A 17,640-nucleotide genomic window follows, 5' to 3' on the forward strand; every position below is an offset into this window, starting at 1 on the left:
CGCACAGAACTGTGCTTCCCCTCCCAATGTGACTCTCTGACCTTTTACTGGAGATTTTTAGAGAGAAATTACTCCATGCGGTGACAATAGAGCTAACATTTGTACCCAAAACACTTGAGTGTAAGCAGACAGTCCGTCCATGACAATCTTTGACGTAAAAGACACAATTATCAAAGTGCTCGTTTGAGGAAAAAATACATGTTGTAATGGAGTAATATGGAGTATGCGTCATATCACAAAAAGTTAAAAATAAACAAAGTGCCCCCATCTAAGGGGATGACATAATCTCTAATGTCTTTACTCTTATACAAACCACGGCGAATGACCATATATGGAAATTAGCCAACCAAACTCACTGTTCTAGCTTGCCATGTCATAATAAACCAGGCGGGAGGTTAAAATGTCAGATTAACAGATGACATAAAGACATTCCACCTTCCAGCCAGGCTTCTATGTGGCAAAACTTGCCTGTTATTCAGTCGGGCACAATGATATAACGTGGAATATATGTGAAAATACAATGATGACTGTACTAATTGATTGCTAGCTGGTGAAATAGCTGATAGTAAATAGATAGCTAGCCAGTTAATAGATAGCTAACTTGATAGCTAGATAGCTAGCTTGCGATATAGCTAATATATAGCGGATAGATGGATGGATAGATAGCAAATAGTTAGCTAGCTAGATCGCCAGCTAGATAGCCAACTAAATAGCTAGCTAGCTATTAGTTATCTATTAGCCAGCTAGCTAGCTTTCTATCTGTTTGCGTTATTCCGGGTTGAGTGAACGCTACCGCTGCTCACCCACAGAAAAACAGATCCTGTGACTGTAAAGTGACCTTGAGAGTTTTGAAAGGCGCTTATAAATGAAATGTATTATTATTATTATTATTATTATAAAAGCAATTTCTATCATTTGGAAGGTTTTTTTTTCACATCGAATATTCCCCGAAATATATCAGAAACTATATTTTGGCACCGAAAGCACATACTTGTTTTTTTTTTCTCATAAATTCCAAGTCAATCAATTAGATGGATTACTACCCTATAAAATGATACTACGTAGCACATCTGGTACTAGCTGCTTGTCTTCCCCCACTGATCAATTGCCCTCCCGGACCATGCTTCATTTTGACCTCTCTCCTTCCCCTCCCCCACTTTTTCGATCACCTTCCAGCTCCCTTCCTCCCATCTTCTGCACCTTTTTTGGTTACATTCTTGTCATCCTCTCATACACTGATGAAATATTGCTCTTTTCTTCCCCTTCCCTGTGCGTCCCCATTCCGTTTCATTCCACCATGTCCTCCTCCTCCTCCTCCACCACCGCGTTTTTGGCTTGCCAAATGTGTGTCATTTTCTCCCCCTCCCCCACCCGATTAACCTTTCTTGCCAACATTCCAACCGCACGTTCCCTCTCAAAATGTTCTCTTCATGTGCACGTCCTCATCTCTCATGTCATTATCTCATTCTTATTCAAGTGCCATGAGCTTGTGTACACTTTGTAATACCTGCCAGCGTTCCCTTTTCTTTCCCTTAAAGGACAACCGACACCATTTTTTTGTTTCCTAACTGACACCACGAAAACGGTATTATAGCATCTAAAATACCCGAAAACACGCAGTATGATATTTTTAGTCAAATGCAAAACACCACTAAAAATGACAAAGTGTCCAAAATCTGCAAAAAAAATTGAGCTGCGAATTGGGCATTTTCAGAAAGTCCCGCCCCCAGTTCGTGACGTCACGCCAAGACGTCTTGCATTGCTGGAGAATCAAAACAATGGCTTCAGATTCGGAGAATATGCTTTCTTGTTACACATCCAGTTATGAATATGATTCAAATAGTTCTGAAGAGGAAAGCATACATTTTTTGCAATCGATTAAAGAATTTATTCCGTGCCATTTTGAGGCAACATTGGGGGGAAATGTATCACCCAAAAAGAGGCACAAAATGGCCACCGAGCTCCCGTGAGGAATTAATCATCCCGTTTCCATAGGCTGATAAATTCCTTCCATGGAGCTTGGACGCCCTCTTCTGGTGGCTTATGGGTGCAACACGAGGTTTTCAGACCAAACAAGTACAGCAAAATACATTGATGTGATGGAAGGACTGCTACAATGTGTCTTTTTTTTGGTCAGGGGCGTTCCTTCAGTGACGTCACGTATGGTCTCGTCACCAACTCAAAAACAAGACTTCCGGAATATTCAGCGCGAGTCTTAAAAGGTAAAATATAGCTATATGCGGTGGAATCCTTGTAAAATACGCTCAGTAGAAGTCATTTGAAGACATTTTAAAAATTATGGACACAACTTGTCCGGAGACGTCGGTTGTCCTTTAAGTCATTTTTATTGGTGTTTTGCGTTTGACTAAAAATATCAGCCTGCGTGTTTTGGGTATTTTAGATGCTATAAAATGTTTTACTGATGTCAGTTAGGAAACAAAAAAAAATGGTGTCGGTTGTCCTTTAATTTTTATTTTAAATACTAGGTGCTTTTTGAGAGCCACATTATTTAAAAAAAGACTTTTGTTTCAGCCATTGCCATATTTTAGCTTGGTTAAGCTAACAACAAAACGCTTTGGGCATGAAAACATAAAACATGTAATCAATATAGGATGTGAAGGCCTGAGCCGTGGCCTTCAGAAGTCCTTGCGCTAATGAAAGTGGCTCTTCACGTTCCTAATGTATTCCTCACGGTCATATATTGTTTTTAATGTTACAGAGCACGCATTGATTTCAGGCCCGGAGGCTACGAGAAGCTGCTTAGAGAAATGACCACGTTTGAGTGCCCTCTGCTGATATGAACCAGGTGAGTGAGAGACATCCACAATCACAATCACAATTTAATTTAGTTTAAATTTAATTTGGTTTAATGTAATTTAATTTAGTCTAATTTCATGTAATTTCATCATTTCATGTAGTTTAATGTAATTTAAGGTAATTTAGTGTAATGTAATTTGATGTGATGTGAATTAATTTAATTGAATTTAGTTTAACTTAATTTAATTTAATTTGGTTTAATTTCAATTAATATCATGTAATTTATTGTAATTTAATGTAAATTAATGCAATTTAATATAATTTAATGTAATGTGATTTAATTTAATTTAATTTAATTTAATCTTTCTTTCATCAGAAAAAAAACAGTTAATTCCTAAATTGTATGGGTCTGGAGTTATATGAACTCTAAATGAGGGCGGCTGTCCAAAATACAATGCAATACAGTGACACCTTGTCTTATGAACTTAATTGGTTCGTAAGACAAGTGTGGAGTGTGTAAGGCGAAAAGTGTGTATCCCAAAAATTAATTTCCATAGGAAACCAATAAAGTGAGAATAATCCGTTTCCAGGTCCCCATAAAACATAATTTTCTACTAAATAAGCCTTAAAACTACACACAATATACCTTATTTTATATGCCAATTTATCCCATTGCGGTGTTCCGTGTGTTTCCCGAAAACTAGTTTGTATGCTAAAAATATATTCTCCCGAATTTAATGTTCATGTTAGGCGAAAAGTTTCTTAGCTAAAGCGTTCGTAAAGCGAGGTATCACTGTATATACATATATTAAAGTTTTCAAAATATCAGGTACACCACATTATAAGGCGCTACAGTAGAGGCTTAGGATACACATTACTTCTTCTACATATGACTTCACATATTAAGGCGTACAAGGCGCAGGGTTATCTTAAAAAAACAAACAAAAACGGTTTTGGGTGCGCCTTATACACCGGAAAATACGGTATTCGTTTTTGGTCAGAATATTCAGTGCGCTTTTGGAATGAGGACCGCCAATGGTTTATTCAAGTTAGGTTATGTTTGTTCCTGAAAAAGTACTACATGTACGACCATAAATACTTTTGTTGGGTTGGTTCCATCATTTTACCAGAAGTGCTTGAAATAAATATTTAATGATATGACACCATTACCATTATTATTATTATTATTATTATTATTATTATTATGTGGCAGGGCAACAAAGGTTAATGGTGTCGGAGTGTTGTGTAATGGTCCGGTGGAAATTTGGATATTCACCTCCATATTCGCTCTCCGATTACAAGATTACACTTTTAGTTCCGGGGTGGCCCGATTACCACTTAAAAATAAAAATAAAAATATCGTACAGTACACTCTGTATTTTTCCCCCAAACACATATAGTTGTGCCACAATGTCTTCATGTACAGTACCTTTGAGCTTACTCCCTTTTATGCCGTCCTGTTAGAGAGCAAATTCTTCCTGTCTGTAAGCGCTCATCCCTTTGACCTCAGTCGTCCTTCAGCCGAGAGCAGATTACGGTGAGAGGGGCGGAGCGTAGTAAGGTCAAAAAGAAAAAAAAAAAAAGATGATGCTATTGCTAAAAAAAAAAAAAGGCATCTGGTGAAAAGTGCCATCAGGGAGAGGCGAGATGGATCCGGAGGACTCGGAGGGGAGCTTATTAATATACGCTTCACGAGAGTGTGTCGCTAAGGTCGGCTGGACGACTGAGCGCTCTCGTGATTGAGGAAGAACTTGTCAGTCTGTTGTTTTTATGAATGTATGTATGCATTTATTTTGCGTTCTATCGAGCTTGCTATCTACCTAGCTGGGTATCTGGCTAGCTAGGTATCTGGCTAGCTAGGTATCTAGCTTGCTGGGTATCTAGCTAGCTGTGTATCTAGCTAGCTATGTATATAGATAGCTATGTATCTAGCTAGCTAGGTATCTATCGAGCTATCGAGCTAGCTAGCTATCTAGCTCGCTCGGTATCTGGCTAGCTAGGTTTCTAGCTAGCCGGGTATCTACCTAGCTGGGCATCTAGCTAGCTAGGTATCTAGCTTGCTGTGTGTCTAGCTAGCTATCTGGCTAGCTAGCTCTCTAGGTAGCTATCTGGCTAGCTAGGTATCTGGCTAGCTAACTATCTAGCTAGAAAGATATATAGCTAGAAAGGTATCTTGGATTGGATTGGATTTGCCTTTATTAGTCTCACAGTGGAGAAATTGCTATCTATCTAGCTATCTATCTTGCTGGACTACTAGCTAGGTAGCTAGGTATCTAGCTTGCTGGGTACCTAGCTAGCTAGGTATTTAGCTTGCTGGGCATTTAGCTTGCTGTGTATCTAGCTAGCTAGATATCTAGCTAGCTAGGTATCTAACTAGCTCGGTATCTAGCTAGCTAGGTATATAGCTAGCGATGTAGCTCAATAGCTATCTAGGTATCTAGCTTGCGAGGCCACTAGCTAGCAAGGTATCTAGCTAGCTAGCTAGCATCCGTCCGTCTGTGTATTACCTAAAAAAAAAAATCAATTTCTCTTTATTCAAATAATTAATCCAGCACCACAAAATATATCCAAATCTCTTAATTTGTGACCAATCAAAACGTAAAATCTCATAGCACATTTTATTTATTCATCTTGACTTTTTTTTTGCTTACATTCCAAATGACGTCGTGAAGTTACATCATAACTCAAATAACTCTTGAAAAACAAGAAGCCCCCCAAGTGCCTCCATTTTGGTCCAACCTCACTTCATCACTATCCCCGATGAAAATACAACCGCGGCGGTTGTAATAATAATAAATAATCGTTACAAAGAATAATAATAAAATAATGGTTCGTCTTTCCCGAACTGTTCCCGACATTGTAATGTTGTCTCTGTCAACAACGTCCTTGGACTGCCACTTTCCAGTTCTGGTGGCTTTATCCATTAGGCTACTTGAACGCCACAAATGTAGATGTACTCCCCCCCCAAAAAAAAAATAATAAAACGTTGCCATTAGATACCGCGGCTGATCTCTCTTCTGCGGTTAGCGCTTGAGAAATCTTTCGTCTCAAAACCGTTGAGAGTAAACTACGTTAGGGCTGATGGTGATTTGAATCTTCCGTCCATGCTTGTGAATGTCTTTGTCTACTAGTGCATGTCCAGTAAAAAAAAAAAAAAAAAAAAAACTCAGTACAATAGTTGTCCTCAATAAAAATTTAACAAGTAAACACACTCGGGTCGAGACAGCCAGAGCGACTCTTCTTAATTGTCCAATCGTGGCCACAAAGAGCAAAACAAAAGACCAGGTACAAACTTGTTGATATTCCTTCTGCGTCTGAGCAAAGGGAGATGCAATTTGTTATGGAGGAGCCTTAAAGGACAACCGACACCTCCATCTATATGCGTCCGTAATTTGTAAACATCACTTCAAATGACTTCTACTGAGCGCATCTTACAAAGATTCCGCGGCATTTTGCTATATTTCACGTTTTAAGACTCGCGCTGAATATTCAGGAAGTCTTGTTTTCGACTTGGTGACGATCCCCTAAGTGACGTCACGGAGGGAACGTCCCTGACCGAGAAAGTGACACTCAATGCATTTTGGGTACTTTGTTTGGTCTGAAAACATCATCTTGATGGCAAAGTTAGAAGGAAAACACATAAATAACGCGACTACTATTTGATAGTAGTTGACACAAATTCCCAGCAGACAAATCAGCCCATTTCCAATGGAGCTTGGGTGCCATCTATTTTCTGGGACGCTACATTGGAGTCCAGACGGCTCGAATTGATCCGGAAGGACTTCTTTAATCGATTGCAAACATATATGCTTTCCTCTTCAGAACTACAGTAAAGTCTCGTTATATCGATATCAGATATATCGATAGTCCCGGTTATATCGATACTATTTCTATGCACGCACGGAGAAAATTACATGCAAACAGGGTCGGATATATCGATAGTCCCGGTTATATCGATATTTTTTCGGACTCCCTTGGATATCGATATAACGAGACTTTACTGTATTTGAATCATATTCATAACTGGATGAGTAACAAGAAAGCATCATTTTCCGAATCTGAACTCTCTGAAGCCATTGTTTTGATTCTGGAGCAAGGCAGTTTGTGACCAATAGTGATGTCACTAACAAGGGGGCGGGACTTTCTGAATCTCCCCAGTTTCGAGCTCATTTGGTGGCAGTTTTGGGACACTTTAAGTCATTTTTATATTAAAAAAAAAATGGTGTCGGTTGTCCTTTAAGTAATGCGCTATGCATATTTGGGTATTTCGAAGACGGACGACAGAGAATCATTAATATGGCTCCACCGCCATTAGCCTGAGTGCTTTTGTGACGATATAATGGCCGTCGCCCAGACAACGGGGTCGCCGTTTATTGTACACGCCGACCGCTGATGTCAATGGAGGAAAGTAGATCCCGGAGTCCCACTTGCACACCTGTCTAGTGGCCGTATTTTGTTGTATTCTCTACGGCATACAAGAAAGTTTGTACGGGAAATGCAAACATTGGTATAGATAATTTTGACATATTTTCATTTTCGTCGTTAGATACAGTAAAGTCTCGTTATATCGATATCGGATATATCGATAGTCCCGGTTATATCGATATTTTTTCGGACTCCCTTGAATATCGATATAACGAGACTTTACTGTATTAGCAATCATGTTAACGATAACAAATATCGCTACTGGTAACCCGATAACTAGTTTGTATGCCAAGATTATATTCTCGCGAATTTAATGAGGTGAAAGTTCATGAGCTAAAGTGTTCGTAAGATGAGGTATCACTGTATATATCATTCATATTTTTTTTATTCAACATTATATATCATAAGAACATAAATTCCTTTTTTGCTGTGGACAAATTCAATTTGTAAGATAATATAAGAAAGAATGACAAAAAAAAACAAAGTGTGTGAGTGAGCAAGTGTCTGAAATGTGAAAGATGAAGGAGAGGGAATGCGAGTCACCCCGCCCCCTCCATTAGCCCCACCCCCTGTCACAATGCCAGGATTTTAGCCAATTTTCATCCCCTTGATTTTATTAGAGCTTCCATTAGCGTGCAATTGAACCGAGAAGTGCTGTAGACGTTTTTTTTTCTGTGCAAGTTTGCATTGACTGTAACTTGACTCCAATGGTTTGCGGAGTCATGCAAAGTGGAAAAAAAAAGAGAAGAGGGGATGCATTAGCGATAGTTGTTTTGTGGCAAATGAGTGGACTCTCTTCTTTCATCAGAAAAAAAGAGTAAATTCCGAAAATATATGAAGTTATATGAGCTTGAAATGGGGGGCGGCTGTCCAAAATACAATAGATATTGGTTTTTATAGCGCTTGAATAACAGCTGAAGCTGGAACAAAGTGCTAACAATTGTTTCAATGCTCCACTTTGCTAACGATGACGCTCTGAAATGACGCCAATGGATAATTTAATTGGTTACCAGACAGAGTGTGTAAGGCAAAAAGTGTGTATCCCAAAAAATAATTTCCCATAGGAAACCATTAAAATGAGAATAATCCGTTCCCAGGTCCCCATAAAACATAATTTTCTACTTTTCTAAGCCTTAAAACTACACAAAATATACATTATTTTATGTATAATAAATGTGCTATGGTATTATAATTAAAGAAATAAACTGTACTATATAATAACGTTGTTTTATTTACCTTTGTGATGGTAGATGGCTTGATGGAATGGAGTGGCCGGTTTCATCAGCATTTAAACACTTCTTTCACCATCTTGAGGAATGATCTCTTGGAGGTGCTTTCTCTGCGATAATTTTGCCTTGTTCCTCATCAATTGGGTTGATAGCTTTTTGCATCAAGTGTACTGGCTTACAAACTTGATTGGTTCCCAGACACAGTGTGCTTGTGCGTGTTGTTTGATGGGATATTTTAACCTTGCAGTCTACACTCTGCCTTTGAACTCTTTAAAGTTGAAACTCTCACTGACCAATCACATGGCTTTAACAGAAGACTGGGGGCGGGGAATAGAGGACCAAAACAAGCCGGCTTTTCATCAATTTAACGTTCGTAAACCGAAAAGTTCGTAAGCCAAGGGGTTCGTAAACCGAGGTATCACTGTAGAACAAAACACATTTTTATCTTTTTTTTGTCCTGGTGGGTCATGTAAATGGCGACCTACCAGAACCGTACAGTCCGTTTTGTTGTTCTTTGTCTTCATCTTTAGAACTCGCAGGGACTGTCTGTCTTTGGCACCGCCGATAGAAAATCTAACCGTCCACTCCACGCAAAGTGCGTGGCTATGCCGGCTAACGGCGGAGTCTGGTCGCATAGCAACAAAGTCATCCTTTCCCCATACTCCCCTTTTCTGTCCTCTTGACTTCGTCTCGTTCCGCTCTAACGTTCGGAATACAGCATTGCTGGCAAAAAATTTCATTACATATTTATCTATATTTATATATTTTCTTGTATTTTATTTATGGCATTCTATTTGTGATTGTATTTTATTTATTAGAGTACCTATGCTTGTCTGTGACTGTAAAGTGTCCTTGAGAGCTTTGAAAGGCGCCTAAAATGTAATTTATTATTATTGTTATTATTATTATTATTATTATTATTATTATTGTCATCATAAAAAACAAAAAAAAACGCCTTCACGCGCTCACGCTTTAGCCTTGCTTGAATGACACATAGCAACTTGCTTCTGATGGCTTTAATAATAATATGGTCCTCACTCCTTATCTGGAGTTACCTGGACCTCACAAAAATGTTCAAACAGGAGTGTGTGTGTGCGCGCATGTTTGTGTGTGTTTAAGTTGGTGTGTGTGTGTGTGTGTGTGTGTGTGTGTGCGCGTTCTAAACTGATCAGGAAGGGTGGTCCTCACTTCTTATCTGGAATTACCTAGACCTCACAAAAATGTTCAAACAGGAATGTGTGTACGTGTGTGTGTGTGTGTGTGTGTGTGTGTGTGTGTGTGTGTGTGTGTGTGTGTGTGTGTGTGTGTGTGTGTGTGTGTGTGTGTGTGTGTGTGTGTGTGTGTGTGTGTGTGTGTGTGTGTGTGTGTGTGTGTGTGTGTGTGTGTGTGTGTGTGTGTGTGTGTGTGTGTGTGTGTGTGTGTGTGTGTGTGTGTGTGTGTGTGTGTGCGTTCTAAACTGATCAGAAAGGATGGTCGTCACTCCTTATCTGGAGTTACCCGGACCTCACAAACAGGAATGTGTGTGTGCACGTCCCCACTTTGCGGGGTGTGTCTGGTCCCCAGTAACCTGGATAAATGGGTTATTCCTGTACACTCAACCCGTGAGCAAAATATATATGGGAGCTCCTCTTTGAGCTTTTGTATCATGATTAAAAAAAAAATGCAGCGATCCGAAAAGTTGTTATCTTGTCTGATGGCACCAAAACATTCTCCAAAGTTCAACAGTTCAAAAGCAGCTGGCAATTGGTTGAACATCCTTCTGAAGCGCCACTAACCTCTCATCCGTTAGCGACCTCCCACCTTCATTCCCCCACTTTGCCTTCTGTCCGGGAATCCCGTTTGATCTGCGATATGACGGCAGCTGCGCCGCATCACACGGGCCCGTAAATTGACTGACAAGCGCCCATTGCCCCGACGGACGGACGGACGGACGCTAATACACACTCGGTGGCCCCACAAATGTTGCCTTCCAGCTAGCTCAGGAATGCAGCCAGTTGACTTGAGTAAGTGAAGACAGTATAAATAACCCGTTAAGTGCAAGGCTAATTTTCAGATGCTAACTGGCACCACTTAAAAAAACAAAAACAAAAACGTTGTCTGTGAGATTTGTTAGCAAGATTATTTTAGCTGTGCTTTCTAATGTCCCGCCCCCCCACTGTGACACAGGTGGTCGAGATGGAAGCCCATCATGGGGAGCGTCCTTGAGCGAGATGCTGAAATGGTGGAATGTTGATGAGCTAGCGTGCCCTCGCGTTTAAAAGGAGCCATTTGCAAATTTATAGTTGCTAATAAATGAATGGGATGAAAAAGTAGTGATGGCAAAATGAGGCCTCATGAAGCAATGAGGCTTTATATCCAAATGGTTTTGCTTTTTGGCTTATTGCATCATGAGGCTTCATCATCATCATCATCATAATTATCACAATTATCATAATAAAAATAATAATCATAATAACAATTATAATAATCCCAATCATAATAATCATCATAATCTTAATAAAATAATAATCATCATCATCATAATCGTAATAATAATAATACATTTGATTTATAAGCGCTTTTATAATAATAATAATAACAATAATAATAATAATAATAATAATAATACATTTCATTTATAAGCGCCTTTCAAAACTCTCAAGGTCACTTTACAGTCACTGGATCAGTCTTTCTGTGGGTGAGCAGCGGCAGCCACACGCGCCAGCGTTCACTCAACCCTGGAATAACTCAAATAAATAAAAAGCTAGCTAGCTAGCTATTAGATAGCTAACAGATAGCCAGCTAGCTAGCTAGTTAATAGACAGCTAATAGACAGCCAGCTAACCAGCTAGATAATAGATAATTAATAGCTAGCCAGCTGGCTGGCCAGATAGCTACGAGCTAGCTAGCTTTCTATCTATTTGAGTTACTTCCGGGTTGAGTGAACACTGACGCGTGTGGCTGCCGCTGCTCACCTGCAGACAAATTTATTCTGTGACTAAAGTGACATTGAGAGTTTTGAAAGGTGCTTGGAAATGAAATATATTATTATAATAAGTACCCATACCGATTATTATTATTATTATTATTATTATTATTATTATTATTATTATTATTATTATTGACTCTTAATCAATAATGTCCAATGCTTTTCAATATCCACATGTTTTTTTTCCCTTTTTATAAGCAGAAATACTACACACCCAGATTAGCGAGTGGAGTCCATCTGTTCCCAGACGCCGCGTTCCGATTGGGCGGATTGGATGTGGATGATCACTGGACGTAGTGTTCGGGTTGTGTGACCCGGCTCCGCTAACCTCGCCACCTCTTTAGGTCACGGCTACGCGACATCATCTATACGCACGTGGGTGAGTAAATCGCGTACTATACGAGCATGTTGCTGCTCAGTCGAGCCTGCGTTGAGATTAGAGGGCAACGCTGGACGGTAAATCCTTTCTTGATGAACATACGTTTTCATCCCGCAAACATGGCGGACACCACACGGGTCAAAACCAATGCAGATTCCCGGAAGATGAATAAAATAGGGTTCCCTCCCGGAAGATAAATAAAACAGGATTTGTACTATGGGAAGGCGATATGTCGTTGGGAATGTTGATTTACGAACACTTGGAGGTCAGCGAACGCCGTGTTAGGGTGGGGGTTCGTTTGAAAGTACATTGGAAACAATGATGAAAAGGTTTCTTCAGTCGTCATCTGTACTTCTTTGAGGATCAAAGCGTCTTTTTCACCAGTGGATCAGGGAAGTCATGGTGGCAATGTGCACGTCTGCTATAAGCTACATGTTGAAAGCTAACATAAAGCTGTAGCATCCATTGACAAAAAAGAGATTGTCTCAAATCTCCTATCCCACGTAAATCCGCTTCAATTCCAAGCCGCGACAATTCCGCATACACATCGGCGCTCTGAGCTGATTACTGGTAACGTCTTGATCTCAAATGAAATGTGTCCATCGAGCTTTATTTTATTTGTTTTTTTTTATATGACTCAAACCTTTATCAGGACAAACCTCAGCACGTACGTCGCAGATCTTGACCGGTAGCGGCGACCGATCCAGATGGCAAGAAAAGCATGCAGATATTACTGGATAAAGTGGCGGAGACGGTCGTGGCTGGCGTTTGGTGGCGCACGTACGGGTGAGAGGGTTAATGCTCTTTGATTGGAATGCACAGCTGCCTTTGCGTGTGCGCACACACACACACACACACACACACACACACACACACACACACACACACACACACACACACACACGCGCACACACACAATTCCATATGCACATACATGTTGCCACACACAGCTGAGTATGCGAAGACTGCACAGACGCTTTCAGGAAGCTCGGCGAGGCTTCAAAGGCCCGTGCGACTCAGCAACGCACGGAAGGGTTTTATGTGTGTCATTTGATTTAAAAACTAATAATAATAATAATAATAATACATTTCATTTATAAGCGCCTTTCAAAACTCTCAAGGTCACTTTACAGTCACAGGATCAGTTTTTCTGTGGGTGAGCAGCGGCAGCCACACGCGCCAGCGTTCAATCAACCCGCAAGTAACTCAAATAGATTGAAAGCCAGCAAGCTAATAGATAGCTAATAGCTAATGAACAAATAGCGAATACCCATCAAATAGATAGCTATTAGCTAGCAAATACACTGCTAATAGCTAGCAAATAGATAGCTAATACCTAACAAATTGATAGCTAATACCTAGCGAATAGATAGCTAATACTTAGCGAATAGATAGCTAATACCTAACGAATAAATAGCTAATACCTAGCAAATAGATAGCTAATAGCTAGCAAATAGATAGCTAATACCTAACAAATTGATAGCTAATACCTAGCGAATAGATAGCTAATACTTAGCGAATAGATAGCTAATACCTAACGAATAAATAGCTAATACCTAGCAAATAGATAGCTAATAGCTAGCGAATAGAGAATATAGTAATAATAATAATAATAATACATTTATTTTCTAAGCGTTATCAAGCCAACTAGATAGCTCATAGACAACTAATAGTTAGCTAGCCAGCTGGATTGCAAGATAGCCAGCCAGCTAGCTAGATAGCTTGTAGTGTGCAAGAATCTTAGAAGAAGTTAATGTTTTTGTTTCGTTCTAAATGTATTATTATTATTATCTAGCTCGCTAGGTAGCTATCTATTAGCGACTGTATCCTGAATGTAAAGTGACCTTGAGAGTTTTGAAAGGTGCTTATAAATGAAATGTATTATCATTGTTATTACTGTATCTATTAGCTAGCTAGCTTTCTATCTATTTGAGTTACTTGCTACTTGGTTGAGTGAACGCTGGCGCGTGTTGCTGCTGCTACTCACCCACAGAAAAACTTATCCTGGGACTGTAAAGTGACCTTGAGAGTTTTGAAAGGCGCTTATAAATCAAATTTATTATTATTATTAGGATTATGATGAGTATTAGGATTAGGATTATTATTATTGTTATTATGATTATTAGTTTTATTATGATAATTATGATTATTATTAAAGGGATTTATGTAAAAAAAAGTTCTCATCCCGTGACTGTAACGTGTACTTGAGAGTTTTGAAAGGCGCTTAGAAATTAAATGTATTATTATTATTATTATTATTATTATTATTATTATTATTATTATTATGTGTCTCTTTCATCCAAGTCCACTGAGGAGGGCATCTGAGTATCTTTGGCTCCATACTGTGCGTGAATGTGGATGCGTGGGATTATATAACCACTTCCTGTCTTCCTTTTTGTGTTTACGATTGCCCAGATATCCCCCCATTACCCCCACGCCCTAATTAGAAAGATGACATTGCTGCATTGCTCGAAAGAGTGATTCAAACAACCGCACCAACCCACTCTTTTCAATTATTTTTTTGTTGTTGCACTCTTCCATAGCTAATAGATAGCTAGCTAGCTAGCTAGCTGTAGTCCTTTTCTCCCGGTTCAATAATTCATATGCAATAATGCATCCCGACCGATGCATATTTCAGTGGCCTTTTGCGTGCAAAAGTGTCACTTTGGTTGCCGTGTATACCGTAACTGCCAGCGTCGTCTTTAGAGGGAAGCCCGAATAACCCCCAGCCCCCTCCTCAAATACGTCACAAAGCCAAATGGGAAGTCTCAGGTCGCCCCGCGAGAGACGCTTTGAGGAGAACACGGGAATATGCAACCCTAGGCCTTCAGTAGTGCTATGTCTGAATCAATCAACTGTGATTGTGGTGGGATTTAGAGGGTTCCGTTAGCCACGAAATAACTATAATAATAACAATAATACATTTCATTTATAAATGCCTTTCAAAACTCTCAAGGTCACTTTACAGTCACAGTATCAGTTTTTCAGCAGGTGAGCAGTGGCAGCCACATGCATAAATTTGTTTTCGGTAGAACACGCTGCCCTAGTATCATCATATCTATTTGGTATCTAGCTATCTATCTATTTGCTATCCGTTTGCGATCTATTATCTAGCTGCCTAGCTGGCTATGTATTTGCTATCAATTTGCTATCTATTAGCTATCTGGCTAGCTAGCTCGCTATGTAGCTGGCTATCTATTAGCTATCTTCTAGCTAGCTTTCTATGTATTTGAGTTACTTCTGGGTTGAGTGAACGCTGGCGCGTGTGGCTGCCGCTGCTCACCCACATAGAAAATTCTCCTGTGACTGAAAAGTGACCTTGAGTGTTTTCAAAGGCCCTTACAAATAAATGTATTATTATTATTATTATTAGTAGTAGTAGTAGTAGTAGTAGTAGTAGTCGTAGTATTAGTATTATGATTATTGGTTGATATTGCACTTTAACAACAGCTGAAGTTGAAACAAAGCACAAACATAGAAGAAAGGGAAATGCTGCCCCCTCGTGGAAAGGAAAAAAAACATTGCCAGAAGTCAGGCCAGCGCTTCATCGGCACCCAAGCATGAAAAAAACAAAACCCGAACAAATTCTGGAATGGCGCTCTCTGTCATATTTTCAATTCCCGAATAAAATCAGGGAATGGCAGTGAATAAGTTTATATATGAAAAACTGTAAGGAAGCAGCGCAACAGGGGATAAGTAATGAAAGGAAGCTGAAAGACAATTTGAAATTATTTCATAAGAATTCAGATATTTTTAGGCCAGCAGAGAAGGCTTTGCAGGCCTTGACGATCTGCCACTGTTAGAAACGCTTACAACTGCAAAAGGCAATCACTTGATATCCCTTGTGACTTCCTGTGGGGGACCCCACACATAACAGACGAGCTTTGGATGACAGTGAACGGGAACCTCCTTTTCGATTTGTCATCCGCATGATGAGAGGAAGGGAAGTCAGCTGTGAAAAAAAGAGACATAAATAGCGTGAAACCCAAGTAGGACAAGAAACCTCACCCGTGAAAAAGTCAAATGTACGGACGTCACCAAGACATTTCAATAAATTTCAGCGGCGGCTTATGGATGAGTCACCCCTGCGCCGAAGTGGGTGTTACGGGACGTCTTGGAAAGGAATCGCAATCAAAAGCGGTCTGCGGAGGAAACGCGTCGCTCATTCTCAGCTGTGCGCGAGCAGGCTGCCGATAGACGAAGCCCTCCTCACGCGCACACCTGTCTCACTCTCCCACCTGTCGGCCGGCCTCCCCTCTCTCAGGAGTAAACACGCCGAAGAACCATTCGTGGACGACAGTCAGGCTTTGCGAGCGCTAATTGTTGACATTTTATAGTGCTTTGCTTTTTTGGAGAATACAGTGATACCTCGGCTTACGAACGCTTTGGCTAACGAACTTTTCGGCTTACGAACGTTAAATTCACGAGAATTGAATCTTGCCGTACAAACTATTTTTCGGGATACACACGGAGCGCCACAATGAGTGATGTGTCGTTCGCGAACGAGCCCGCTCTCCGCACGTGATTGGTCAAGAACGCAGCAGTGAGGGGACGGGGGTACAGAAACACAGAGCTGCAAATAAAAATAGATAGGCAGACAACAGAAAGGGAGTAAGAAAATGGATAGAAAACAGTGAAATTTGGACTCGTTTCAACTTTATTGATAGTGCGTAGACTGCAAAGTTAAAATATCCCATCAATCAGGCTCCACAAATAACCCGCACAAGCCATCTGTTCACTTGATGCAAAAAGCTATCAACACAGCTAAACGGAACACAATTGATGAGGAACTAGGTAAAATTATCGCAGACAACCTCACTCGGATATCGTGAAGAGCCAACCTGGAAGTTCGTCATCCATTGATGATTTCAAGGCTAGCCACGGATGGTTCGAGAACGTTAAGTGTCGTACAGGGATTCATAGTGCAATTCGTCATGGTGAGGCAGCCAGTTCTGACGATAAAGCTGCCAAATCTTACAAGGAATTATTCCTCAAGATGGTCAGAGTTTTACTCTGGAAACTACTCGCTCTATTTATATTACTTTTAATGGGAAAGATATTTTTTTCAAAATAAGCCCACAATAAGAAGAAAAGAGCGTGAGTGCAGAGCACCGATGCGTACGTCGCGGCTTGGAATTGAAGCGGATTTACAGTACGTGGGCCAAGAGATGTGAGACAATCTCTCTTTGTCAACGGACACATTCGTATTTGCTATCCACATTTAGCTTGTGAGCAGACGTGCGCGTTCCACCATGATGTCCTTGAACCACTGGTGAAAAGGAGACTTTGATCCTTTCCTCTTTCATCTTGAACTGCTTCATGCTACAAAGAGGGTGCAGAAAGTGCTTAAGATTGAATCTATTTGTGTCTTTGTGTTGTCATATTATTTTGTTATTTTTGAAGCACCGTTTTTGATTGGGAATAATGCTACCCAACTAGCGCATCTAGCCATTCCACAAGGGCCTAGGTGGGGGGTAGGGGGATGGGATTTTTTTTTCTTGACACACCTTTTTAATTCCAAGTACGTATTGCTCCTCCCCCTCCTCCCTCGTCCAAACGAAATGGAATCGGCCAGCGCATCCTACAGATAATCAATACTTGTGTCAGCTTTGTTGTCTCTGGCGCGCTCTGTCCCAAGCCACTTCACCATCCCCCCCAACATCCCATCATCTTGGTATCCTCCCTTCCACTTTGACTTCCACGTTTGCATCATCCAGCCTTGCTTCCTGGCCGTGTGTGTGTGTGTGTGTGTGTGTGTGTGTGTGTGTGTGTGTGTGTGTGTGTGTGTGTGTGTGTGTGTGTGTGTGTGTGTGTGTGTGTCAAGCTGAAGGCAACGGAGAAAGAAGAAAACCCACGAAAAAAGCTGCATAGTTCAAAGGATA

General features: G+C 40.4%; 1 protein-coding gene across 2 annotated transcripts in view; it reads left to right on the forward strand.

The window, feature by feature from the left end:
• The first annotated feature begins 2,725 nt into the window (after positions 1–2,725).
• cacna1ha (calcium voltage-gated channel subunit alpha1 Ha) overlaps positions 2,726–17,640 on the forward strand; it is a 77,762-nt gene continuing 62,847 nt past the window's right edge. For both annotated transcript variants that reach the window (XM_089018214.1, XM_089018216.1), the window contains exons 1-3: positions 2,726–2,806; positions 11,581–11,758; positions 12,411–12,544. The gene's annotated coding sequence lies outside the window, so the exon portion shown is untranslated. The remainder of the gene's footprint in view (positions 2,807–11,580; positions 11,759–12,410; positions 12,545–17,640) is intronic.

The sequence above is a fragment of the Hippocampus bargibanti genome, linkage group LG17 (assembly GCF_051943395.1).
Source record: "Hippocampus bargibanti isolate YZ-2025 linkage group LG17, ASM5194339v1, whole genome shotgun sequence".
In the NCBI taxonomy this organism is placed as follows: Eukaryota; Metazoa; Chordata; class Actinopteri; order Syngnathiformes; family Syngnathidae; genus Hippocampus; species Hippocampus bargibanti.